The following is a 27,227-nucleotide window of genomic DNA, read 5'->3' as shown; positions in this document are numbered from 1 at the left end:
GACAAAGACAGCGCGGGGCAGAATGTGCAATCAATGCTCCATCCTGAGGTGCTCACCGAAAACCTGCAGGAGAAAACTTGTGTCGTCGTCCTATTTCAACAGACGGGACTGAGCCCATGAGTCTCAGGCCTTAGTTTAGTGTTCTGGGAATATCAATAAGCCCGGAAAACAAACCAGAAGTTCCTTCATTTTTGTTTAAAGCAGTGGAGATCAGTTGAAATTTAAAAAAATACCGTGAGCTCCTTCTTAGATCTAGAGATGCACCGGCCACATTCTTGGTGACAATATTTAAATTGAAGTTTTAATTGAAATTGAAATTTTGAAATTCTGGCTGCAGCTGCTGATGGCGAGCACTTAAAGCGGAGCTGTACCCATGGAAAATCAGTGTTTGTAATGCCGTCTCTTAAAACAGGACAGGGCAAAAGTCCCACTCTAAGCTCAACGAACTTACCCATAAGAGCATTCAGTAACATGCCCATGATGTGCCATTCCTTGTTCTTTGTAGTCTTTAAATATTTTCTAATACTGAAAATAATTGTAAAGAATACTCTGTGGTTTTAGAAACTGATATTGAACTACTCTGGTGGGTAACTAGAATTTCTAGCTGGCCAGTAAAAAGAGCCAAAGTGTTACCTGGTTTGTCTGTGGACTCACTCATTATGGGGAAACATAAGAGAATCAGGAAATTTTGCTTTCCAGGCAGGTGCTTAAACCACCAGATACTGTTTTTTCACTTCTGAAGCTGCCAGTCAAATGCATGCTTAGAAGTACTTATAAATATATCTGTATTGCAGCCTCTTGGGTCTCAGGTTGTGTTTCTCTCTCTCCAAAACCGTAAGAGGAAAAATGCATTTGGAACTGTTATATGATTATGAAACATGCATGTATGATTAGAAGCGTAATTACATTGCATTTTGATACCTGTCAGCAGCAAATAGTGTTCTTATAGGCCAGATCCTAACATAAGCACTCTCAACCCTAAACCTCAGGCATTTCTCAACTGCCATTTGAAAGTAATAATGGAAATCCTTGTTTTAATTTATAATATTTTCAGTTCCTGTTCTTACAGCCATTATATATTTTGGGAATGAACAGTTGAATCCATCATCCTGTCTCCTACTGAATCTCTAGAGGTATTTTACCTGAACCGTGCTGCTTTTTTCTCCCTCCTACACAGACTTTCTATATTTTCAGTTTTTACAACCAGGCTGTATATTGACAATAAGGGCATCAACTCATAAAAACGTTAACTCATTGGGGGAAAAATATACCAAGACAGTGCATCCAACTCCCCCATGTATTTTGACATTCCACTTAGCAAATTGTGTTATCATTTTAAGAGTGAGTAATCCCAGCTCTGAACATCTGCAAGGGAAGTAGAAGGCACGTGAAGAAGAAAAATGTAAAGGCAGATACACGTATCAAGTCTGTTCTAAATGATGTCAGAACTGAGTGTCAAAGCACAGAGCTTTATCTCCCACACAAAGACCTGGATGCTGAAATGCAAAGGGGCAGCTCCCATCACTCTGCCCGGTTGGTAACAACAGCAACTGCTGCTCGTGTTTCTCCCGATCACTAAAATACACTTAAAGCTTTTACGTGCTGGCATTGCTCTGCATCCGGCTCAGATCAGACCAGGGGCATGGCACTCCTGCCCCAACTTTGGTGTGAAGTTCATTCTCAGCTACCCAGAGGTTGTCAGCCCAACATTTATCCGGTCACGACAGACTTGAGGCACTGAAAACATAGAATCACATAGCAGAAAAATCACCACCAGTCACGTCACTACTTGAAGGTAAAGGCGTTTTTCTCATGCTGCCAGATGCAAGAAAAACATGGTTCTTTTCTTTTGCACAGCAATTTGGTGGAGCGTGTGCCTGCGGTGAAAGGTGAAACGAGTCTACGCAGTACCAGGGTTTCTATAGTCTCCCATCAGAAACCCTGTCCCACGCTGAACTTGGGGGAGATAGTACTAGCAACAAATAGCAAAAAGCTTTTGAATTCACCCAAACCCTGTGTAATTTTAATCACGCCTTTAGGGATGCTTTTGCCTTAAGGGCAAGGCAAGAGGCAGCACTGGGCAGAATACAAGCAGACAGCGGAACTCGAGCCCACGCAAACCGGAGCAGGGGAAAGCGAATTGTGTGAGGCTGCTTTGACTCCAAAACTTGGTCATACTTAATGATGCTGTCATCTGAAAAACAACCATTTATTAGAAAATCTGTTAGGGAAGCACATTTTGGAAGGACCGGGGGTACAGACACAGGCAGAGCCCAGCAGCTCCTGGGCACAGTCGGCTGAACAGCAGCCGCTGAGCTGCAGCAGCTCAATGTGCGAAACACCACAGGTGCACCAGCCCCCAGCAGCTCTGCCTTAATGCCTCTCTCCACATCTCCAGAAGGGATCTCGCACAGGAGCCAGAGCTTTTGCAGCCGTCAGTTTAGAAATACCTCAAGAAATGCAAAACTGAAACCAAGGAGCCACTAATTGGAAGGGTTTTTTAAATGAAGAAATGAAACAGCAGAATGTGATGGAAGTTTGGATGTTTCCTCTCAAATCCCATGTTAGCATTAGCACTAAACAGATGTCCCATCTTCCAAAGAAATGGCAGGTTTGGCACCTCTTCACGGTTAGCAAGTTTAATTATGGCTTCAAATGCAATAATGGAGCAACCTTGCTTGGCTATAATCCCATCTGCAATTGGCACCAGCTTTCCTTCCCTCGCTGTGCCATATGGGGAACTGCAGAACAAGGTGCTGCATATGTTCCTGCTGAATTATATTGGGTCAAATCAGGGTCAGATTAAAATATTATGGAAAGGAAGGGAGCGACAATAAAAAATGAAAAGTGGGGATAAACTCAGTGTCTTCCTGCAACTCCAGGTTCTCTGACCAAATTATCTGGAATCCAATTGGATGTGGGCTCCAATAAAACAGCTACTTTAATTAGGAGAACTCCTAGTCTGTCTGAAATAACGCCATGTTCTGGGCAGAAGATCAGGAGGGGCAGAAGAGCTGGCATTGTCCGAATGCAAGACAGTCCTGAGATCACAGAGAAAGTGAAATAACCCTTTAAATACAGCACAAATTTTGGGGGAAGAGTTTTCCCCTTTTACCTCTTCCCAGAGTCAATGACATTTCGGAAGATTTGGAACAGAGTGGAAAATAGCCTTCCTGTCATCTCATATTACATGTCTGCAACAGCACAGCAATTAATGGGAATAAAAAGAAAAATAATGCTTATCTTGTTATTTGGTTGCATAAAATATCCACCTTAGGCAGGCCAGGCAGCAGTATGCACGAGTGCCGCAGACTGACATTTTCCATTACGCTGTTTTCTGCTGTTAATAACTCTGCCAGACTTAAACCATTTGGGCTGAAATTCCCCTGACCGACTTTCTGTCTTAGGCTGAGTTTGCCTGCAATGTTTCCATGTATGCACATTTATACCTAATTGAGATGGCTGATCTGAAGTAAGAAAAGGCAACCTATAAAATAATTGCTTCAGCAACTTTATAGCCTTAGAAAGGGTAAATAACATTATAATAATCATTGTGGCATCTCTTCTGCCAGAGGAATAGGAAAGCTCACTGCATGCGTGGTGGTTGCTACTGAAAAAATGATCTGACGCTAATGCAAAACTGCTTACCTCCAGCCAATGTCAGCAATACACATAGGTAATGTTCTAACCCCACTTAATTTAGTAATATTCTGACACACAATCATTTTCTTTCTCCTGTTGAAACTAATGGGGCTTTTCCATTAAATTTATGGAGCCTCAAAGCCTCTTGTTTGTATGTTTCTTTACAATTGTGTCCCCCTGTGACATCTCTTAAGGCACCATGAACTACAACCCACTTACACTATTTACTATTTGAAAGCCTAGTTGATAGCCATGACATTGATGAGAAGTTAATTGTTCTTATTTTCCTTTTTCAGTACTTTTTGCTTTTGAAATTGTAATTATTACAGATTTAGAATAAAACATGAAATTACCCGTGATAGCATTGAGACCAGAATCAACACAGGAGTCCAGCCATCCTACACCGCACAGTGGTTCTCTTCAAGAGTGGCCCAGTTGACTCTGCAATTAAATAATGTTGCCATGGTATCGGGTAGGTCTGGGGAATAGCACGGTAACACTAATTACACAAGGCAGAACTGGAAGACAGTTGCGGGTGACTGCTGCACTGGAATTCGGTCTCTATCAGAAAACAACAAAGGAGTGTGTAAATATTAATAATGATTTGCAACAAGGAGAAGTAAGGAAGAAGGCTGCACATTACGGGGAAGAATAACAAAATAAGGGAGCTGTTACTTTTTATGGCAATGTCTGTCCAGGGTTACACAGCAAGTCATGACAGAGGTGCTGCCATCCTTAATTCCCTCCTGTGTTAAAAACCATCAGTGTGGCCCCTCTAGATTTCCCCATCATTGCTAAAGAAAGTGGGAACCTTCCTGTCACCTGGGACTGGTCCCTGCTGCAGCCCGAGGTGCTCTCCCTCACTCAATTCAAGCCAAGCAGAGAGAAAGAGAAGACCCCAGCAATACCATCAGCTACTGTGGCCACCGCCACCCATTTGTTTCCATCCCAGGAACACCAGGGCTCTGCAGGCTGGAGGTGGCACCCCACACTTGCAGACTGGGGCACTTGTCGCTGGCCCAGAACAAACGATGAGACCCGAAAACCCCACAGTTTTGAGCAGAAACGCCTTATAACTGTGCACATCTGAAAACACAGACATCTCAGGAGTGAAATCAGCTGCATGTTAATATCGTCCTTGAAGCAGCACGAACAGAATGCTAAAAACTCAGTAACCAGAAATAAGGGCAAAAGTCTGGAAGATATATTTCTTCATTACCATATCTGGTTATATTATGCTATAAAATAATTCAGTACTTTCAGAGAGAGAAGAAAGTCTACAGCGATGTCCCAGACGCCAGTCTGAATCCATATTGGTACATCCTGAGTTCTTAGGAGCAGAAAGCCTCGCTTCTCGTGGCTTCACGCCTGGGGTCTCAGCTGCAGCGTGGTGCCAGTTCTCTCCCTGGCCTGTGGCAGACGCTGCTGATCAACTGCCCCCAAAAGCACAGGGTGCTAAAGAGTGAGACAGACCGAAACATCGTGCCCACAGCTCTGCTGTTTGAAGTACGAAACGGAGGCCAAGAGACCAAGTCCCACGTTCACAGGCTTCAAAGGTCTCTACAAACCAGTTTGTAGGACCGAAGCTGACATGTGGTACATAGAAAATATTTTAAAGCACATTTATTCCTTTGAAGAAGCATTCCCTACCTGAGAGCTATCACGGATGCAAAGGTTGCTATGGTAAGTAGTTTTCATTTCTTTGATTGAACATAAAATTTCTTGGGTATGGCTATTCCCTGGGCAGAGTGGCTTTTGGGCAGCTGTAAATTTATGCTCTGGCCTTTTTATGTAACATTTCGGGAACAAAGGACTTTATGTGAGACAACATAAAGCTGACAACAGCAGCTTTACACTTGCGAGCTGTTCAGCACACCTGCAGCACACGAGCTATTTGCTCCGAGAAGGGAGTTTCCCCATCTCTGTGCAAACACCGCTGGGCAGCCGCCTCTGCTCGCTGGAGCCACCGAGCACACGAGAGTCTGTTTTCCTGCATGATCGGAGGAATTCCTTTGTCTCCCAAATACATTTGTTGTATAAGCAGATAAAAGAGAGGGTATGTAATGTTCCTAGTTCAGTTATTTTAAAAGAATGATGATAAGAATTGGTGCCACGTGTCATTTGTCTCTTGACTCCAAATTAGTTCAGCATGTCAATGTGGCATCTCCTGCAGCTGACTACAGAAAGATAATCCTATGTCAAATTTTATGCTACAGCTCAGCAACAGCAATGCAGCAAAGGAGCTCCACACCAGATCCTGGACCCTGCAGTCTCTCAGTGAGACTTTACAAAGGACATAAATGTAGCATGTAATTCTTGGGAGGACAAGGGGGAATTCCATATAGTGCATCCTACTGGCAGAACGGGTCCTGCCCTGTCTATCAAATTCAGCTGGAGGACACTGCAAAGCTGTCTTTGCTACTCCGGAATAAGAGGGGTGGTATTTGAAAAAACAAGCATTAAGACTTAAATTATTTTGGCCTTTCACTTAATGTACAAAACAAGTTCAGATACAGCTTTCTCATACATTGCAGTCTCAGTCTACTTGTCACCAACAGCAAAGTGCCCATATGACACAGCAAGCTATAAAACATAACACAGGCATAAATCATGATAAATTCACAGTCCCTTTTAGATACAACACTGCTGATAAGTAGCACTTTTATGTCAATATTTTGTATGTGTACCACATATTCATATGAGGCCAGATAGCTTGTACCATTTTCCCGAAGGGAATGCCAGGGTACAGAGAAGCGGAGTGACCAGCATCTGGCAGGTGAGAAAGACAACCCATGCCTTTCATTTCCTTTTTCCTTTCTTTCATGGTTAATGATTTCACTAAACCTTGAGTTCAGTCAAGTCCCACATACAATTCTGAATGCAAAACATAGTGTAAGGGATTTATTGTGTCATAATAGATGCAGTGTTGGCACAATTTGATTTTATGTTGGCTGTATGTATGTGGAATATAAAATAACCTGCTTTAAAATGGAATCAATTTCTAGGACATATATTTACTGCAAAATAAAACTTAAGACATTGTTAGAAAGACCACAGCTTCATTCTCAGTTCCTGGATTAACATTGTGCTCTTTCTGCCAAAGCACAGTATATAGTGTGCTTATATAATCAGAAATAGGGGGATATGCTCCAGCTGGGGAGGTAATAAGAATACGCCAGAAAAAACTCTGTCTGGCATGCTGAGCTCGTGAGCTCAGCCCAAGAAAGCACCTGGAGCACCGGCCTCATCCTGCAACTTCCAGAGGCAATCTGGAGTTCGTGACTGAAGAAGTACACATGAAGCAATTTTTCTTTGTATAGTAGCAATATCTCATTTGTATGAGCAGGTCTAACGGAATGAAAAATGATGATACATTCTCATTTTACTAGGAAAATTCCCTCCTCTCATCAGTCTTTTATAACACTGTAACAGACCTGGAGATAAAGTTGGGCTAACAGCACGTGGTAGAAGTCCTTCGGAGGAAAGAAATAAGTTCCAGTGGCTTTTTGATTAAATTCTTATAGACAGAAATGAAAAATAATACATTTCCCTGATGCCTTAATATCATAGTGATGGCTGTACTGGCTATTATAAGGATATTCGTGTCAGAAACATTTCTGCAGGTTTACTATATGCAACTTGTTTTGCCTCTCCACCACTCCTCCCAAATGTGAGAGAACCAGCCTGGATTATTCGAGGATCTTTGTTTTAAAAAATGGGAGCTTACAGGGTTTCAGTTAGTGAGCTAGCTCATAAATTCAGTATTTTAGATGGCAGCCCTTGGCAGAGAACAACCACCCTGTTAAATCTCGCTGGGCAAGAAACTGTCATTTTGGTGAATCATGAGAATTACTAATTCTGCTATAATGTGTGCATATATGAGAAAGGTAATTCAGTGGGAGTTTTACTTTCATCTTTATGGCATCCTTCAGAAGATTATGATCCTTGTTGCTTTTCCCTGTTGTCCACCCAATTTCCAGAGCGGCTGTTTGAAGTTTCAACAGCAGCACTTAAGACAAGCAAAGTATAAACCTTTGCAAAACTCATTCTTGTTTTGCTGCTCCCCTGATTTCTGACATTAGCATCTAACCATCACGCAAAACTGATTTTTTTCTAAGCTCAGGGAACACACAAGCTCCTCCACCTTCTTCATCAAGTGTGCATTTACCAACGCGATGCAATGCGCAGGGCCCAGGGCTGGCCCAACGCTTGCATATGCTTTAATAACTGGGGGCCATGCTCTTTGTGGTCTTGTGCAAAAACAGACACTCACATCTGGAGGCAGTTCAGGAAAATGGGATGATCACCCAAAAAAGGAATGGACTTGTGTGCCCATGCTTGTGCTTGCCTTGGCATTCATCCAGCAGGTAAACTCTTGCTTGCACGTGTGCTCTCTGTATTATTTACAGATTAAGTTAGTCAGGACTGCACTTTATATATTATTAAGGCCTTCTTTGAATTTTAAATTAGAAGCTATTTTTAGCCTAATACATATGATCACAAAATTACTATTAATTAGAGAACAAGTATTCTTATTAACTATGAACTGAAACTCTCACAGTCCAGCGCATAAAAGAAATCCAGAGAACCACCCACCCTTAAAACAAATTCAAGAGCAGAGCAAACAGTTCTATCTGAACACTGCACACAGAGACAACTTTAGTGGTAGGTTCTGGCAGCAAATATTTAATTTTGCACTCAATTGTTATTTGGTGAGAGATGTGGCAGTAACTTCTATTTGACCTTAATCATTCTGAGAGATAAAAATATATGTGAAAGATCTAAGAAATTTTGCCATCTCACCATTACACATAAAATATATAAATCTTCTCCCAGATCAAATACATTTACACTGTTAAGGAGATACTAAATGAATGCAGACAGATTTGATGTATTAATCCACCTGAAATAATACACATGACATAATTCAGTATTAGCACATTTAATGGGAAGCTACGCGAGTCCAAAGTGTTGGTAATTTCAGGTCCATAATTTAAAAGTACCTGATTTAATTCAAACTAAAGGAAGAGATAAAAAGCAAATTTGTTCTTTCCTCCACTAATGAAATAGTACTTCAAGGTGCAATAAAGAAAAAATTTGGCTACAGTCTTACTTCAGTCCATGTTTGGAAATGGCATACGCTGTTCTCGATTCATAAAATCTTGCATGTGTTTAGGTACTAAAGAACAAGTTGATGCCAGGTTTTGCCACCAGGATTTGCAAGACGAGTTTCTCCATTTTTGCATTAGCAGATGTAAATTGCTGGAGGCAACTATTAAGCACAAGTAAACATGTGTTGCCTTTTAAATACTGTCGCTGCTATAACAGACCAATGGTATGATTATAAATATGGCCAAGGGGCTTTCTGTGAATTATTTGAATTTGTTTTCAAAGTACTCCTCACGTATGTCCTGCCTTGCTTCCAATATGGTCCCTGAGCCTTTTGTCTTCAGAGAGTCCAGTTTAAGCAGTGGGGCTGGGAATTATTCTCTGGTACATCTTACTGTGTAATTCTGTTAACTCTCCCTCACCCTTCTTTACGAGACACGTAACTACCCTTTTACTTTCCCCTCATAACAAACCAGAAGATGAGCAAAATAACCTGGGATTGAGCTACAAAGAGATCAAGGACATGTCTGCCCTGTGCAATGGAGCACGGTGAAAACAGTTTTAGAGAATATGTGCTTGTGTCTAACAGCTGCCGCAAGCAGTTTTGCCCATTACATGGTATTATGTCAAGGCACCACTCAGGTCTGAAAAAACAGGGCTAATTAGCCCCGTTACCCTTGCGCAGCTATCTTTTTGCTGGTTTTGGAGCTGGCTTGCAGCATCCCCATAGGTTTGCTCAGACCAATGTGCACAATTACTTGCTCAAAGACACACCAGGAATCAATGGCAGCGGCAGGAAAAGAGCCCAGATGTCTTTAATATTGGCCCTGGCTCAAAGTCACTGGAGTCTCTCCTTCCCAAGCACAATAACCCTCTTTTTCTAGTACACAGACAAGTCTTGGAGAAGCTGCAGAACTCGTAACACATGTAGAGATAAAGCAGCACACGCAAAACTAAATCACTAGAGTATCACTTGACCAAAAAACTGCCACGGCCCAGGACAATGGAAAATCTGTCTCTTTGCCTCTATCACCGTAATGGACCTGTACAAATAAATTACATCTGTATTTAACAGCTGAGAATTCATGCAGCCTTGAAGAGTAAATGAAGTTTTATCTTGGCTACAAACTGTCGTGTTTACTCATGCAAGAGCCCCGAGGGCTGCCCCTGCTTGGGATGGCGCAGCAATAAATCCCAAGTTTCCGCGGTCACTGCTGGGTCCCCACTGGAGATCCTCCCCAGTCACACTTCTGTCAGCTGCTGCCAGCAGGATCCGACTCTTAATACGTGAACTAGTGACACTTAATGCCTAGAAGGAGAAATTCAGTTATCTACAGCAACTAAAATAACACTGTGCAGCTTGTCATACCCAGTCCAATTTGTTCCATAGTTTTTCAGAGGCACCAGGGAAATACTCCATTCTCCACTTCAGCAAGCTTCATCTACAGTATATATTGCTTCCTAAAGAGTTGCTACAGTGCTGAAGAAATGAAGAAAAAGAATAGTGGTTTAAAGCAAAACTACAAGCTTTCTACCATGACTCTCACCGACTTCTGTTACTGAATTTAAGCCTAAAACCATTTTCTCTTTGAGACAATTGCCAGTCTCTCCCTTTTTTTAAACTGCTCGCTTTGGTACAATTCTGCACTGATTTATACTTGCCTTTGACTTCACTTGTTTAGGTATAAGTGGTGGGAAAAATGGCTCTAAATTTCATTGCTTTAAACATGTCTTGAATCCATAGATAACAGCAGCAGACTGACTTTATAAGTTACTGTCATCTTTGTTTCCCAAAAAATCACAGCAGTTGAAACCATTATGTTTTTTTCCATGCACAAACAAAATTCATATCCTTTCACCTTAAATTATTTTTAGATGGTGAGATGCCAAAGTAAGTACCATGACAAAGCACAGTGGGTTTCTCTCAATACATATGGAGCAAAACCAAGATGGAGCTGTTTTCAGCACGCAGCAGACTCCCAGAAAATTGCACTCACAGTACGCAGCAGCTGTAACAAATTTCCGTGTCTCTCGCCAGAACATCCAGGCTCTGGTTTCTCTGCCCCAAACCAGCAGAGTAAGAGGGTGTTCAGATAAAAGGTTCTTTTGGAGTTTTCTTCAGTTCATTGCCACTGACAAAGAATTCCTCCTGATTTTGTAGAAACTCTTTGTGGGAAGTTTGTTTGGCAGCTGCTGGCGTGGGGGGAAGCAAGACGAACTATCCCATTCCCCACAAACACCCTCGGGGCTCTCGTGAGCACCACCAGGACCTTCTGGAGATAACACTTTGAAGGGAGCTTACAACAGCAAGAATCAACTGGATGAGCACTTAGGAAGAAATGAGCAAAGAAGCCACGTAATTTTTCTTTTGGGTATTTTGTTTCATAAATCTTCAGACAAGCCAACAACTTCTCCATTTCGGAAATCAAATATCAGCTTGGTTCTCCTTGCCAATAATAAACCAAAAGATGCTCTATCTGTCTGCCCACAGAGCCCATTACATGGCCTGCAGTCATGCCATCTCTTCTTGGTACTGATACTGAAGAAGGAAAAATTAGATCACAAAAGAAATGCTTTTGATGATGTGCGAGCCCCAGAAGGATCCGGACCACACTAATTTAAGTTCTCAGCGCTAACAAGGAACAGCTATTACTGTGGGTGCTTACAGACTAGAAGAAGAAAGGGTTCCTTCAGTGGGAAGAACTCAACAGCTGCTTCCCTGGAGGGTCTTAACTTCTTTAAATCAAGTAGCAGAAAAGAAGAAATCAATAAATACACTTGTTAGAGGAGGAAGGCGGAAGCTACGGCCCTGCTGAGGCCAGCACTGCCATAAGGACCTTAAAAATGGACTCAAGGTGAGGTTTATAGCCTCAGACCGCAGAAATACAGGGAGGTTTGTAGAGAGAGCGTGACTGTGCCCGACCCTTCCTGGAGACCCATCGCGTTCGGCAGCCCCACTGCAGAGGCCGGCCCGGCTTCTAATGGCCGTTTTCATAACTCTCCTGTGAAGTCGTCTGAAAACAAAATAAAATTTGAACGCTCCCTGTTGTCCTTGACTGGAAATCTGGGAGTGGGTCTTCACCCTGCGTCAGTCACACTCTGCTTGGGACAGACTTGGCTTTATTAACAACAAGCTGCTCGTACTGCTTCCTACAAGGCCGATCCTGCGATACATGTTTTAAAACCACTTGTTTTGTTTATTGTTATTTTAACTGGGTGGAAACATGAACGAAAAACACCCTCTCATCCCCCTAAACAAACAAAGAAACAAACGACCCAAGGAACAAAGCTTCCTACACTGTCACAGAGCCCAGTGCTGGGCTGCAAACCTGTCCTGCCCGCCTGGGACAGATTCCTCAAGCAATCCCCGTTAGCAGGTAGGAAACGTCCTCTGAGTGTGCCACCTGGCACAACTGCTCATGGCTTCCTAATCCTCCTGGAACAGCATTTTCCAGATGACTCCCACCATGCACTGAGCATTCTCCATATGTTTGCAAAATGAAGTCAAATACAAATCTAGTTTGACATCTCCTGCAAGAATCCTTTATCATCAAAATTTGGCAGAAGAAAAAGACAGGAATTGTTTCTGACCTAATGGTTTCCCTCCCCTGCAGGTAAATTCTTACACTGGGAGACATTTGCATCTCAGAGCTTATTTTTCTTACGTACTGAACTAACTCCATGCAAGAAATCCAGCACAGCATTACATGATAAAGGAGAAAATGTCAGTTTTCTCTGTCCAAGCTAAGCAAAAGGCAGACAAGTTTACAGCAACTTTTGCCTCTGCACGTCTCCAAGTTCCTCCTTGATTTGTGGCAGAAAGTAGCTCCAAGTCAGAGCTGATTTAACTTACTCTGCTGTGGCAAAACTGCAGGAACTATTGCAGCAGCTGGAGTTGCAGAGCCCTGACCGTAACTGCCATTGCGCATCTATATTTCTGATATTTCCGTGCATTGAAGTTATTTCCTGGTGGGCACATCTGCTGCATTTATGGCCTCATTCTACCACCATGGAGAAGACGTTACCTCATATTTCTGAAGAGGAACTACTGAGGGAAGGAATGAAAGCCTCCTGGTTCGTGCCAAGAACTGCGAGAATCTCTCACTGCTAGTAACGGCAAAACACACGGCTTCAAAATGAAAGGGACCTTGCACAGAAGTGAACGGCTCTTGGGAAACCTGACCTCTAAGTCAGCTTGCAGCAGGTATGAAGCGAACTCTGAAGTTTTTGCTATGGACTCCAGGCTAGCTGCAAAGAGTAAGATGAGATAAACTTACAAGTCCCCAGCTCCCGCAATTGATCATAAAGTTTCCCTAGACAGCTAGTTGACTTAGAGGCATCTGTTGATGGATATCTTTAATCCCATACGCAAGGAGCTGATTTTCTGGAGGCTACCAGTTCCTTGCTTTCCTACAGGAGGGTTGTGCCACAAGCAGAAGGAACAAACACAGCCTTGTGATTAACACGCCAGTAATTTCATGAGGAAAGTGCGACTCCTGCTACAGATGAATTACGTGAGTTTTGCCACGTGCCTCACTTCTCCACCTACAAACCGCCAACTGGAATTCGCCCGTGTCCTGCTGTGGGTGTGGACAGCGAGGTCCTCAAGGTAGGACTGATTTTTAGTCGGTGCTTTTACCACGCTGTGCTGTAGGGTGGTCCAGTCTTGGTGGGGTCTGTGGCCTCAGCTGTGCTGCGAGTGACAATGCAGCTCCTCCAAGGATGACTTTGTCTCCCACTTCCCCAACTTCCTTCTTATCTCAGCAGTGTGTTTTAAAATAACGTTTGTGCAGGGTTTTGAGGTCCTTGGTTGAAGCATCGTAGGAATTATTCGATCACTTCTAAGCCCAGCTATTTGCAATTCAGAAGCTCATGTTACAAAATTAAAAGGCTTTGACACAGTAGCATGGAATTTCTGGAGTCGGCTTCAGCAACACAGTTTCTCTTTTTTATCTTCTATTTCAAGGAGGAGCGACAGCAAAAGTTAAATGCTGTTTTTATTTAGTGCTGTTTGATTGGAAGATTAAGGGTTGCATTTCTAATTTGAAGAGAAATTCTCAATGGAGATACAATATTTGTATCTATTAAGGACAAGGTGCCCCTGAAATTGTGATCTGCTGCTCTTCAGAAGTTTTAAATTTCAGGAAATTATAGCTTTCTACCTTCTCTACAAAAAATATAAGTAGTTTTATGGTAGCAAAAGTACCTCAAGCAGAATATACATGTATTTCAAATAAAAGCGGTAAACTACTTAACCTTCAAACAAGGAGTCTCTTCCAGCCACTAGCAGCCTCACCATAAAGCAGCTGTTGATCTTATTTCATGGCCACCCCGCTTTGCAGCATGCAAATCCTGTTACATGCAGCTGCGTCTCCCATTCCCAAACCAAATCCTTTCCAGTTTCAGATCAGCCCAACAAGGAGAATGTGGGGATAACTACAAGGCAAAAATTTGGAAATGGGCAATATTAAATCCCGAGACATCATCTGCAATGAGGAAACATCTTCTCATCCTGCAACATCCTCATGCCAAAGGACATCCCCTCCTCCTCTGCCAGGGGTCCAGAACAGACAGACACTCCTCCCGAGCCCTGCACAAGCCAAATATACCTACACAGCCCTACGAAGACTCCTGTAATGAAAATGAAGATGCGGAGAACAACAAATTTTACATAAGGCTATAAGCAGTCAACACCCAACGCACGTGAGCCTGCTTTAACCAGTCTGCATAAAAACCTGTCAGCGTGGATTTCAGCAGGGACCCATGTCTCATCACCACCCCAGCTCCTACACAAACTTGGAAAACTAGCAGTAAAGTTTGAGTTGCCATTAGCTCTGTTTTTGACCCAAAGTGGCTCAGCCATGCCTACAAGAGCTGCATTCCCTACTGCAGTTGTCAAACAGCCATCGCCTGAGCGACCTGCTTTGCAGGAACTGGTGAGAGAAGAGACTTGGCCAAGTTGCAGAACAGTAGCGACAAGATTGCAGTAATGGAGATGTCCCTGGCCCCCTTTTGAAAGATGGTTTTATCTTGAAGTCTCCATTTGCAGCTCAATGCCATTGATCCTCACCACGACAGACGCTGAGACACAAAGCTGTCGAACTCATCATCTGTCGCCCAAACAAAACACTAGTGATCTACAGACAGACCGACCCTTCCTCAGCAGATTAATTCAGATCATTTTAAAATAGCTGGACCCAGTCTGATAGTCGCGATTAACTCAGCGAACTGTCTGGTTTCGAAAACATAAGTCAGGCTGGACAGTAGAGGAAATGACAGACAACAACAAAAAACCCAGACATTTTAAGCGAGGAAAAAAATGTTTCAGCCTCATTCACAACAAGATCATTTCTGTCTGGAAAGCACTGTGGCTATTTATACTAAATATTGTGTTAAGCTCTATATAAACCAACACCCCCAGGCAATAGCACCTTGCACCCTAAATTGGGCAAAGGTGGTGTTGTCGCCCTCATTTTACAGAAGCAAAATATAATGAAGAGGTGACTTCCACAAAGCAAGCATGACAAACACGTGAACTGAATTTGAGCTCAGATGGTTTATGGGAACGTTTTCACTGAAAGCCTTCCCCCTTTACTGTCCGTGAATTTCCTAACTGCATACATCTAAATTCCTGTGGCTTTCCTTGCATTCAGGGATTTGGATTCCTTCTGTTTCTACCAAATTGTGTAGGCTGCCCACTTAGAAGATAAACTACCAGGTTGTTAGAGTTATTTCTCTCTCTTTCCATTTCCTTAAAGGAAACCGACTCCAGGCATCAAATACAAAGGCAGTTCTTGTGGGAACTTTCAAAGATGCTTTTATGTCCGCTCATCTTTGTGCTAAAGTCACAGGCTGAATTACTGCTGGCACAGAAGGGTGGGCAGAGCGTGAATCCAGGCAGCGTGTAGGCGTTCTGGGGTAGCAGCTACAGGCGCTTTTCCTGCACAGCGCAGGCAGGGCACAGGTGGGATGCAGGTGGGATGCAGGCAGGATGCTCCTGGCCCTCAAGTGAAGACTGACTCAAAACTCTCCTTGCTCCATGTGTGGGAGCTGGTGTGGGGGGTATTTAGGTACGCGTGGCAGGCGGACACCGTGGCGTGGTTAAACACCACTGCCATGAGCACGCATCTCGGGAATGGGGCATCTGCAGTAACTGCTTGCACTCCAGCAGCAGGAGAGAAGAAGGGCAGTATTATAGTAGGAAAATGGGTTGAATGAATCCTACATCTTTTCTTTCTGAGTACAAGGAAGGAGCAGCTCCACCCTTGTATGAACCCAGTAATATTGGATGAGATGGTTGGAGAGCCTGGGCTGCCTCTGAGGGACTCCACCGTGCATCTGCAGGCAGCTCAGGTCGGCTGGAGCAGCAAGTTTACAGTGCACGCTCTTGATGCTAAGTAAAACTATAACAATGTCTGGCATCCTGCCTCTAGCATAACCTAAAACGAAGCTTCCTGAACCGATGCTTCAGAGGGCAGCAAAAGAATAAATAAACCCCTTAGTAATACGTCTAGCCAACCATAGAATGCTTTACATGAAGAAAAACATCTTTCCTGAGCCCAATAGGAAATCATTTTGTGCCCTGAAGCATGAGATTTGTTTACCCTTAACTTAACATGCATAATGCTAGTTTTGTCTTTTTGCAATGAAATTACTCATTCCCTTTATAAATCTGGCTCTTCAGTTCTCCCTGAAGAAGCTTATGGCATAACTTGGAGAAATAAACCACTGGAATGAAACTGTGAGGGAAATTACTGTTATTTCTCCAAAACTATTCTCAACACTTGTACAGGTTGGTCAAGAGTTCACACACACCCACCCAGGTGATCACTTCCCTGAGCAGTATTTTGCTGTTAACAGTGCCATACTAAAGTGTTGGCTAAATAACAAGATATATTTTATATTTAATTCCCCTTGAAATGCAGCATTGGAAGTGAAAATAAGAAAGAAAACTGAAGACGCTGGTCTGCATTTAACACTGGAAATTCTGGATTTTTTCTTCTCGTGTTCAAGACTGTTAATTTTGGAGGCTGATTGTTAAGAATACCACGGACAATTCGGACAGACACTGCTCCTTAGTGCACGGGGGTCACACCACTGAGAACCATCATATTGTGGGGTGGGTCAGATACCCAACAGTGTAATTCCATTGTGCATTTTAAAGAGCTATAGTTTTATAGAGGAGACATATCTCCTACAGGATAGTGAAGGACTTCCATGGCAAGATTCTGCTAACAGGTCTTTTCCAGAAATGTGGATTTACATCAGAGATTAATTTGTTCTAGCAGCCGCGTGGTGTTTTGGCTGCCCCTGAGCTCCCCACACAGAAATTTAATCAAATCTCAGATGCTCTTTTCCTCTCATGGGAGGAAAAATGGTAGAAGAAGCTGCTTGCAAAGGTTAATGATCTTTTTGAAGGCTCTCCAGTGAGAATAGAAAACATTATTCCAGAAGGAATGAATACTGCTAATCCATAGCTGATACACTCGTAAATATTGACATGAACAACATTTGCTGAAGGGCATAACAAATATTTTTCATATCCACATTCAGACAACAATGTGGGTGAGTAAATAGCGTGGTCATAGTGGCACGGCTTGTTTTTTTTCTTTTATAGTACGTGTTCATGTGCTATGCTTGTGTATCTCCATGACACCCCTGGTATTAAGTCTTGCAAGAACTTGCTGCCATTCCCAAGGGCATTATTTCCATTACAAATAGTGACTACACTGTAGCAAGACACACACAAAAATTTAAAAAACAATCATCAGTTGAGGCAATGCAGAGATAGTGGGGATTCATAAGGGCTACTGCTTGCCTGCTGAGGTTAAGCTCCCCAGGCTCTTCTTTACAGTTAATAAAGAAAGATAGGCCCTCCCAGATGATAAATCTGAGCTGCTAAATTAAGCTCCTGCTCTGAGTAGCCTCTGAGGTGCAGGATCCTGTCTTCATTAACTATAATGGGAGCCCAGGTACAATAACTGCAGTGAACAGGGACCTCGCACCATCTATTTCAGTTATAATATTTGGCTTAGATACAACTCAGAGCATGCAAAGTTGGGAGCTTGGGTCCTACATCACTTCAGACAGTGATTCAGGACACCCAAATTGGGGTGTATTTTCATGGCTTACATGGGTTTTTAATTTTTAATTGCGTTTCATCTGAGATGGCTCCTGCACTGAATTGCCCACACAAGCACTCAGGTTCCAGTGCTGGCAGTAGCTCAGTGGCAGTTTCTGTTTCGATTACCCTAAAGCAGCTCTGAAACTGCAGCCTCAGGTACTGGAAGTCAGATGATATCAATATCCTCCTGCTTTTTTCCTGCCATGATCTTTCTGATCACTGTATCCTTAAACCAGGCTTCACCAGTCACCTGCTGTATCTCAGTTCTTGCCAGTACTCAAGAAAAGGAATTCCAGAGAAAGGGAACCAATATCAAAATTTCATTATTGCTATAGGATAAATTCTATAATAAAGGCTTAAGGTAGGATACAAAACCTATACGGGGAAAGAATGTCTCCACTGCAGAACCTGTGCGCAAGGAAAGCCAGATAAAGAGAGAAGAACACCTTATCCTTTGTTAACAAAAGGCAAATTAATGGCTTACCTTCCTTTCCATGTGAGCTTTTGCAAAAAAACCCCCAAACAACCAAAAACAAAGAAAAGCCCTCTCATGCAAGCATTTTTGTCAGAAGTGTTTGTATGTTTATCCCGATACAAACCAGCAAGATCACAGCTAGGCTGTCACAGCCAACCAACCCAAATCACGGCTCGCTAGTCACAGTCAGCTCAAAGGAGGAAACAAAGACAATTTTCAAAGAATCAGTCCTCTAATTAATTCAAGGTTGTAGTATTATATAAATAGATAAAACATCAGAAAAGGAGAAAGCCCTAAATGTGTTAATGCTCACTCACGCAAATATTGACATTGAATCCAACAGGATTACCCTCCTGAGAAACGTTAAGTGTACACCTAATTCTCTGTGGAGTTTGGGCTTAGGTTTGTTGAATAAACAGCTTTCTGAGAATTATTCATTTTTTAAAAATATATTGCCCCATCTGTAGGAATACTGATACAGTAATTTGAATATTATAGAAATACCGATTTTATAAAATATTCAGCTGGTCTCCTAATGCAGGTGAGGGATAAGACAGATACTCATAAAATGAATTCAGGAAATGTGACAAACTTAGTCACATTATAACAAACATTATTCATTCTCTTAGAGTAATCAGGGTTATTAAAAACAAAGGCTGGTTAATATTTTATATTTGCAAATATCTTTTCCCACTAATGCCCCAAGGCATTTTGCAAGCTACACACTGAAAACATCTTATGTGCAATCCCTCCTCCTGGGAGCCCTGATTGCAAAGCTCTCAGCTGAGCACCTATGTGCTGTGCCACCCATCGGCAGCAGCCCTCTCACCCCCTTCACGAGGCACAAAACGAACCCATTAAATTTAATCTAAATACTACTGCTGATAAACATGCTAATCGAAAAATTACAGCCTAGGTCAAAAAAAGACCCCACCGACTTCCCTACTGAAATGAATGGCAACCAGGAAGACTGAACGTGCTGGCACCTGTATGAGGGTATATGTGTCCCCTCCGCTAGCAAACCCGCTTCCAACCAATGGCTTAGACACCACTGTGTGAGATAAGACTTGGAGAAGAGGTGGACACACACATTCAAGCTTCCCATGTGCTGGCCTGCAAAGCCTGGAGTCTCAAGGGAGGAGGGTGAGTGGGAAGAGACGGAGGAAAACAGCTCCATCGAGACAGCACTTCTCATCAGAGAAACCCACCCATGTGCCAGGGACCAACACAGCATCTTCCAGCATCTTGCTGGCTCCAGCCTGGCTTTGGATCCAGCTCATGGTGAAGCCCCGTGTGCAGGTGGTGTGGGCAGGGCTGGGAGTGCGACCAGCAGCCAGGATGAGGTTTTGGAAATGAAGCCCCACTAGAGGACAGTGGAAGCCAAGATTTGCTCCAGGAAATTCAGAGTCAGTAAATAACTGCCCATGCGTGTTTCAACGCATCGTGACTTCTGTCTGCAGCAGGTAGAATCCGCCTGGTGAAGATCCAGGGGAGGAGTGTGCTCAGTGTGCTGAGGTCAGGGTGTGCTGAACGGGTTTGAGATTAATTGAAATTCACTGCCGAGGAGCTGCCCCCCGCTCAGCCTGTCAGCAGCAGGAATGGCAACCACTGCAGTCAGTTCTTAAGAGTCTGATGGGCATAACATGCTGAAATGTAGTTGTTATGACTCAGAAGAAAATTAATCAGCTAGCAAAAGAGGTGACAGCTGTTTCTCTGATTCCATTTACAGCTAATTTGTAGTGTTTACCTAGTATCTTAGGTGCATTTCCAAGGACAGCTAAGAACACCTTTGCATTTTTGTGACTGATAAGTAGGTTTAAATTTATGTGACTAACTCTACTATTTCTTACTAAACGGCAGGGATACAGACAGGAGAAAAAAAAAAAAAGGACATTTGAAAATCTCTGTTCTGGATTGCAGAACATGCTGCGTGAACTCACACTGGACATATCTGTTTGCACGAAGACTTTGCAAAGGCTCTATAAAAGATTACAGAATCACAGAAGATGTAAAAGGTGTTGTCACAGATCTAATACAAGCATGTCAATTAACCATGATCCTGCAGAAAGTACCAGTGTTTCTTCCTCACTAACCACATGCTGCAAGCAACAATCATTCATCGCCTTCGCCTCTTCTAATGGGTACTCAGGTGTGTAATAAATTGAATTTCACCTTCCTGATGAATTTTATTTTAGTTGTTTGGCATGGCAGGGCATTTCTTTGTTAAACAGTGAATAGAGACATCTGGCTTTGGCAGGGTGACTAAAATCAGCTGCATTTGGCCAGTGTCTCTCCTGTTTCACCTTAATTTCCTGACACTAGATCCAGCAATGCTTGCAGACTCAGGACAGGAAAGCAGACTGCAGAAGTCACCTTTTACACCTGCCCTATTTTGCCTCAGACAACTTTATTTCCCAGGGTGTAAAATGCCTCAGCTATTCCTTATGTCACCTGAATGCTGCCCGTGCTGTATCACCCACTGTGCAAAGGCTCTAAACCTGTAAGCACACGGAAGATATTCCCATTACTTTTGCTGGCTCCATGGCTGACAGCATTACTGTGAGCCAAACAGGCACCAAGTTCAGCTCTTTCCTGACCACTTGTCCCAACTCTGCACTTATGCAGAGAGGCATGAGATGGTTCTGACCCATTAGCATCTTACGCACTTTGCAGGGCTGCTGTAAGTTACTGCACAGGCTATGGGACTGAGAATGAGACCTGTAATCTAGGGTCACCGGTGAGAGACTGCTGCTGTTTCATCCCCCCCTGTAATACCTTTCTTCCTTCACGATGAGTTATTGCACTCCTATTTTCAGCTGTGCTTCATTTGGAAAGTTGGCACAGAAATATTGCTTGGCAGACACAGACCTGCCCTGGCAATCTACTGTTTTAAGGGTTGTGTGCTCTTAACTAATTCATTATATTGCTCTACTGCAACGTATATCACTTGTTTTCCCCTCCAGCACGGAGTGTTTATTAGACAACTACTCTCAGGAAACTTCCCCAAGACAAACCCTTAACCCTCAGCCTCCTCAGAAAGGCTGGCAGTCCTTATTACCAAGCACTAAAAAAACAAAGGCAGCTCAAGTACATTACCAGATACAACTATTAATAATAATATTTTGCTTGTTGTTAGTGAAAACTTGCATTACCATCAGTGCCTTCTCCTGGATTCACCCCTGAAATAACGGGAGCTCATTACAGAGAGATGTGTCAGACTAAGCCTGGGTTTCACTGGCTTCTCTCTTCTCTAATGTCATCGGTCTCCATGACCCTAATATATGACAGTCATTGTAACGCTGGTAACTACCCTTCCAACTGGAGAAGGTAATGAATGCCAAAGACATTTAAAGATCTCACCAGTCAGCCCCAATTCTGGAGCCGTGGAGTCGTGTTCCTTAAGAGCTGATTCCAGCAATTTCCTTTTGGTGCACCATTTAGCAGATTTGGTGGAGTCCCGCTGGCATTGCTCATTCCCATAACGGTCACTGCAGATAGTCTTTACGACCTCAAAACAACCCTGAAGTATTTTGCCCTCAACCTGTCAGTTCAGCTTGCAGATTGAGGGTAAAACACTCTTCAGAAATGCTGGAAAAGTGAATTTAATCTCTGCTAGCTGGCCTATAGATTGCTGTAAGGACACTAAAGCGTTCACAAGCTCAGTCTAAGTGCAAGGAATTTATTGCACCAAGTAGATGGCGATTTATAAAGACATGGTAATACTATACTTAAGATAATACAGGCTGAAGTCCAGCCCACGATACTCACTTGTCTTAGAAGAGAGTTCCTGTACAGAAAGAGCAAGCGGTGGCAAGCAGCTTTCGATGCCCTGGTGACATGGGGTGAGCTCCATCCTCCTGCACTTCCAGGGGAAGCTGCTCCCGAGCACCCTGGAGAATCACCAGAATCACTGGTGATGTGAGCCAGACGCTGGGGTTCCTGAGCCTACCAGATACAAACTTCCAGGCTTCCGACATAATAAAAAAACTCAAACTGTTCCGGTGCGGCGGGCTCACGGTATGTCAGCTCCCAGCTGCAGAACGGCCAACGCAACGGCAGAGGAACAGCACGACGGGACATCATGGAGATCTTTCTGCCCATTGTAATAAAAAATTCACTGAAGAACGCTCTAGTCAGAAGCTATAAGATTTATAAAAGAGAAAAAAACCCCATCCTTTTTCTCTTGTGCAGCTCTGGTTGCAGAGTGGGCCCGGTTCTGCTGAGGCCTGGTGGGTTCTGCTGCAGCTCAGACCAGCGATGGTACAAGTTAACTTTCAGAAGTAAAGAGCTGACACATCACTACAGCTTTTGATGTCTGCATTACCGTCTAAACCCAGGCAGTGTTCTCATTGTTAGCTTTGTTGTCATTTTGCATATCAAATTCTCCTGCAAGTCACCCAGAGGAGTATAAATCAGCAGAGAAACACAAAGAACAGAAACGCTGTTAATAATTTGCTCAAATCTTACACTTTGCCTCAGTTTTAAAAACATGCCTTGTGACACTGGCTAATAAAACGCTACACAAGAAAGCATAGCTTTAATCTTTGTATCGGATTCTGGATTTGTAGGAGTTCTGAGTATATCTGTTTAGACGGTTAAGAAAAGCCTACTGCTAACCATCTGGGTTTACGCTGCTGCCTTGCCAGTTGTTGACATCAGCAGTCCTTGAAATGTTCCCAATAAAGCATAATTTTTTTATTTTTCACACCTGGGTAATTAAAGCAGGTATGCATTGAACATTGGGACCCATTTTTAAAAGACATCATTTTCTCAACCCATAAACATAATTTGCTATCAAATTAAGTATTTCTACACCCCATTTCTCCAGCACTTTAGCGTTTTAATTTGAAACAGAGTTGATAGAAAGCACTATTTTTCAAGCAGTAGCCAGATTTGGAAGCAATTCTGAACTAAGTAAGTACTTGGCTTTTTCTTATGCACCTCAGCTGTTTATTGCCTCGGTGTGCAGCAGAGACAAGGAGAAATGGAAGAAAAAGCAATAAGAAGGGGAAAGATACCTCATAAAATGGAGAGAGGAGGGCAAGGAGGTATGATTTGTTTTACAAGAGAGTTACCACTATAAGCCTTTCTTAGTAGGAATTCCTACCGTATGAAACATGATTTTTAGTGCAGCATTTTGGAAGTAAGCTTGGCCAATTCAGGAAAAATAAGACATGATCCCTACAGCAAAATTACCACCTTAAAAAAATATCCTAACATAGAATTTTGCAAGGCTTGGATATCTGGGCTTCACTTGCCGATTCTAGCTGAGATCCAAACAGATAATATACCAGTATCACACAAGAAATAATCTTCTCACAGTAGTCCAAGCAACATATAATCTAGTTTATCTTATTCAGATCAATTGTCCTGGACACCAAAGTTAATAATTTAGGTGATAAGGGCCTACCAAGACTGAGTTTTGAGAACTGATTTTCCTTTTGGGAGTGCACAATATGGAAGCACTGTACATGGTGTTACAGTGACTTTTCTCCAATGATCAAATCACAAGATGCCACCGAAATTCAAAAATTGAGTTTCTTTGCTTTAGTGGATTGTAGTCTAACTATAACTGTAGCTTAATGCGTTTTTTTCAAAGTGCTAATTTCATTAGATTTATTTATACTACGGAATAGTAACAAGTTACTCCATAATTCACAGATCACTCATGTAATAGGAACCATTAGCTGTCACATCAGCGCAGATGGAGTGAGCTTTGACCTGTGAATTACTGGCACAATAAACTCAACTCCTGCAGATACCGATGTTATTCTTGTGGATATAGTGTATGTTAATTTGAAGTAAGTACTTTAGTGAGGAACCTGAGAAATTAAAAAGAGTCTATCTACTCCCAATCTTTGGGCTTATTTGAGAGCTGTACTTTCAATAAACCTGTTTGAATATGCAGAAAGTAATGAGTTACTCAATAAGGAGAAGGAGGGAATAAGAGCAAAGGGAAAGACAATTCCTTGCTTGACAGGTGATTTACTGCCAAATACATATTCAGGTAAAGGGCAACAAAGGAGCTCAAATGCAAACCACATTTTTGTCACTAGTAAAGAAACACGGAAAACTAAAAAGGATAAAGGAAAATGTAAAGAATAATTAGAGATAATTATGGTAATTTGTTTCCCTATTCTGAGATAACTGATCTACACTGAAGACGTAATTATAGTACATTAAAGAGATTAAACATAAGGTCTGAGGCACAGAGCAAAGACAAGCATGAGCTGAGATACTGTAATTATGACATTTTGGGAGGCACAATATTTTGATGTTGGCCTTTCAAAATTCAGGGACAATGGCAATACAGCAAGCATCATTTCAGTTGTCAAATGTCTACAATTTCTTTCCCTTTCCTTCTTTCTTTGGGCTGCAGTCCCTGCCAGAGTGCCTGCTGCCAGCAAGAAGCAAGTTAAATGATGTGACAGTCCATTTGGTCAGTGACAACAATTCTGCTGCTCAGGGTGTCTTCGTTTGGTTGCTAATCACACTTCCGAAAAGGCAATTCGTTTATTCAAGAAGCTTCTAAACCTTCAAGTCTTTGCTTGTTTGCTCCCAGACCTTCCTTCCCTCTGGCTGATCTTGTGCCTTTTCCCCCTCACGGATGCAGTTCCCGGTGAGGTACAGTTGCGATCTGTTGATGTTCCACCTGCCACGTAGGGCACTATGTGACACGCAAGGCTGGGCTATGGCAGCAGGCAGCAAACTTCAGCCTTAATTATCCTCTTTTGTTATCAGCCTTGGAAGAGCTCCTGAAACAGGGAAGCCCCTCATCTTGCCTAGTTGGCTGTGGATGTTCATTGTTAATGCATTGCAGATACATGCAATGACAACGGCTTTTAACTATTTAGAATATGCATTTCCCTGCTGTCAGTCAAGCAGCTCCTCAGGAAGGATAAAAGGAATGACTCAAAAATAGAAATTCAAATCCTAGGGAAGAAGGAAGACTAATGAATTCAGTACTAGCTATTTGCTGTTAATTCTGTTATTCTGTGTATTTTTTCTCTGTGAGGCATCCTTTATTTACTTTATTGAATAATGAATATAGACTGCTAATTGCAGAACATACATGAGTTTGGACTTATTTCAGTTTGTTCCTTTGATATATTTTCTGGGGTGGTATCTATGTTATACCCTGATTGATTTGCAAGTTCCTTATCACTTTTCTATAAACTGGCCCTTAAATATGTCAAAGTGGAAACTATTCCTCTTCTGAGCCTGCTCTTTTCTGACCACACAAATTCCAAAGGAAGTGTGCAGGCTGAAAAGGATCCAACACAACTGCTCAGGAAACAAAAAAAACCCCAACCTGGCAGCTCTTCTACAACCAGCACTGACAGCCTTGGATCACACTGAGCATTTCAGGAGAAATCAAAAGTATTAAAACACAAAAAAATTTAAATGTGTTCGACCTACAGCGAACACCGAGAAGCGCGAGGAAAAGGTGAAAGCTTTGGTCGATAATCCAAGTGTTTCTGGAGAAGCTGCCAAACAGATAAACCAGCCTTAAATTTCTGGGGCTGCAGCTACCTCCTGCCTGCCCAGCGATTAACTTCTTCCATGAACTAATTTGTCTTACTAGGGCTTTGAGCAGTTGCTTTGCAGGTCACCTTAAAAGCAACTTTCATTTCATTTCATCAGCTGGCGTACGCACTAAGGCTGCCCTTTAAAGTTGTTAATCTTGATTCCAATTTCTTGCGTTCCTGCCTTTGGGGCGAGTGATAAGGAAGGAGCAGGGAAGGAAGTTTTAAGCTCCTTTGCAATTCTGCACTTTGGGCACCTGCAGCTCACCTGATCTCAGGCTTTGCTCCTGCTCTGCTTCTCACGCTCCCTCGATGCCTCGGGAATGGAGCTCCCACCACTTCAGCCTCGTCGAAGCCTGCTCAGAAAAACCCTCCTGCTGCACAGAAGGGCTGGAAACAGAGGCAAAGCCAAATGATAGAGAATTATGCAGCTTTATCCTCAAGTTTATTCTTGGGAAGCTGTTACCATTCTGCTGAAACCAAACAACCCTAAAGAAGCTTTCAAGAGACAAAAGGGTACTGGTACTAATGAGAATAGACAATTAGGTAATAAAACCATAGCTAAAAAGAAGCTGAAGATTTGCGTGAGGAAATAAGAAAATGAACTATATGAAAACCCAGATCTGCTGTTATATTTACTACCAGAATTAGTACAATAATAAACCTTTAGGATCAATTTTTGTCTCCAAAGAGACAATTATGGTACAGGTTGGAGTTGTTACTGCAACAACTCTTTCAAGTATTTCTCTCATCCCTTGTCTTACTTAACGTAGAAATGGCTGAAACTCATCCCAATCTCCCCCCAAATCTCTTTTTTTATCTGAGTTCCCTAAAAACTACCAAAAAGCCACAATGTTACAAAACCCAATTTGTTAAAAACAAAGGTTTAGTCCCTCACTCAAGAAAGTGAAAATGTTGCACTTAAGGGAGGGAAAAATAGTACTGAAATAGATTAATGGAAGAAAGTAACGAAGGCAGGAAATAGTCCAGAACAAAAGGCCAAATGCTTCATATTAGACAGGAGGAGAGAGAAAACTATAAGGTCATATATAATCTGGTCAGCTGAAAATTCTAAACAGATGCATAAATGAAGGTAACAGTGAATGGTATCTTAAAAAGTGGCTGCCAGAACTGTAAAAAAAAAAGTTGGGTTTTTTTTGTTTTTGTTTTTGTTTGTTTGTTTGTTGTTTTTTTTTTTTTCATCAGCAATGCAATTTATGAGATCTATTTTCCAGTGGCTTCCTGTTCTGTGTCCCTGACTCAACCTGCATCATGCTCAAGTCCCTGCCATAGCCACCATGGCCAGCTGGGCAGTCTAGTGACCCCAGAAGCTCCCTCGGACTCGGGGTTC

This window comes from Caloenas nicobarica, chromosome 18, assembly GCF_036013445.1.
Source record: "Caloenas nicobarica isolate bCalNic1 chromosome 18, bCalNic1.hap1, whole genome shotgun sequence".
In the NCBI taxonomy this organism is placed as follows: Eukaryota; Metazoa; Chordata; class Aves; order Columbiformes; family Columbidae; genus Caloenas; species Caloenas nicobarica.
The sequence above is the reverse complement of the archived record's forward strand: the minus strand, read 5'-3'. Positions refer to the sequence as shown.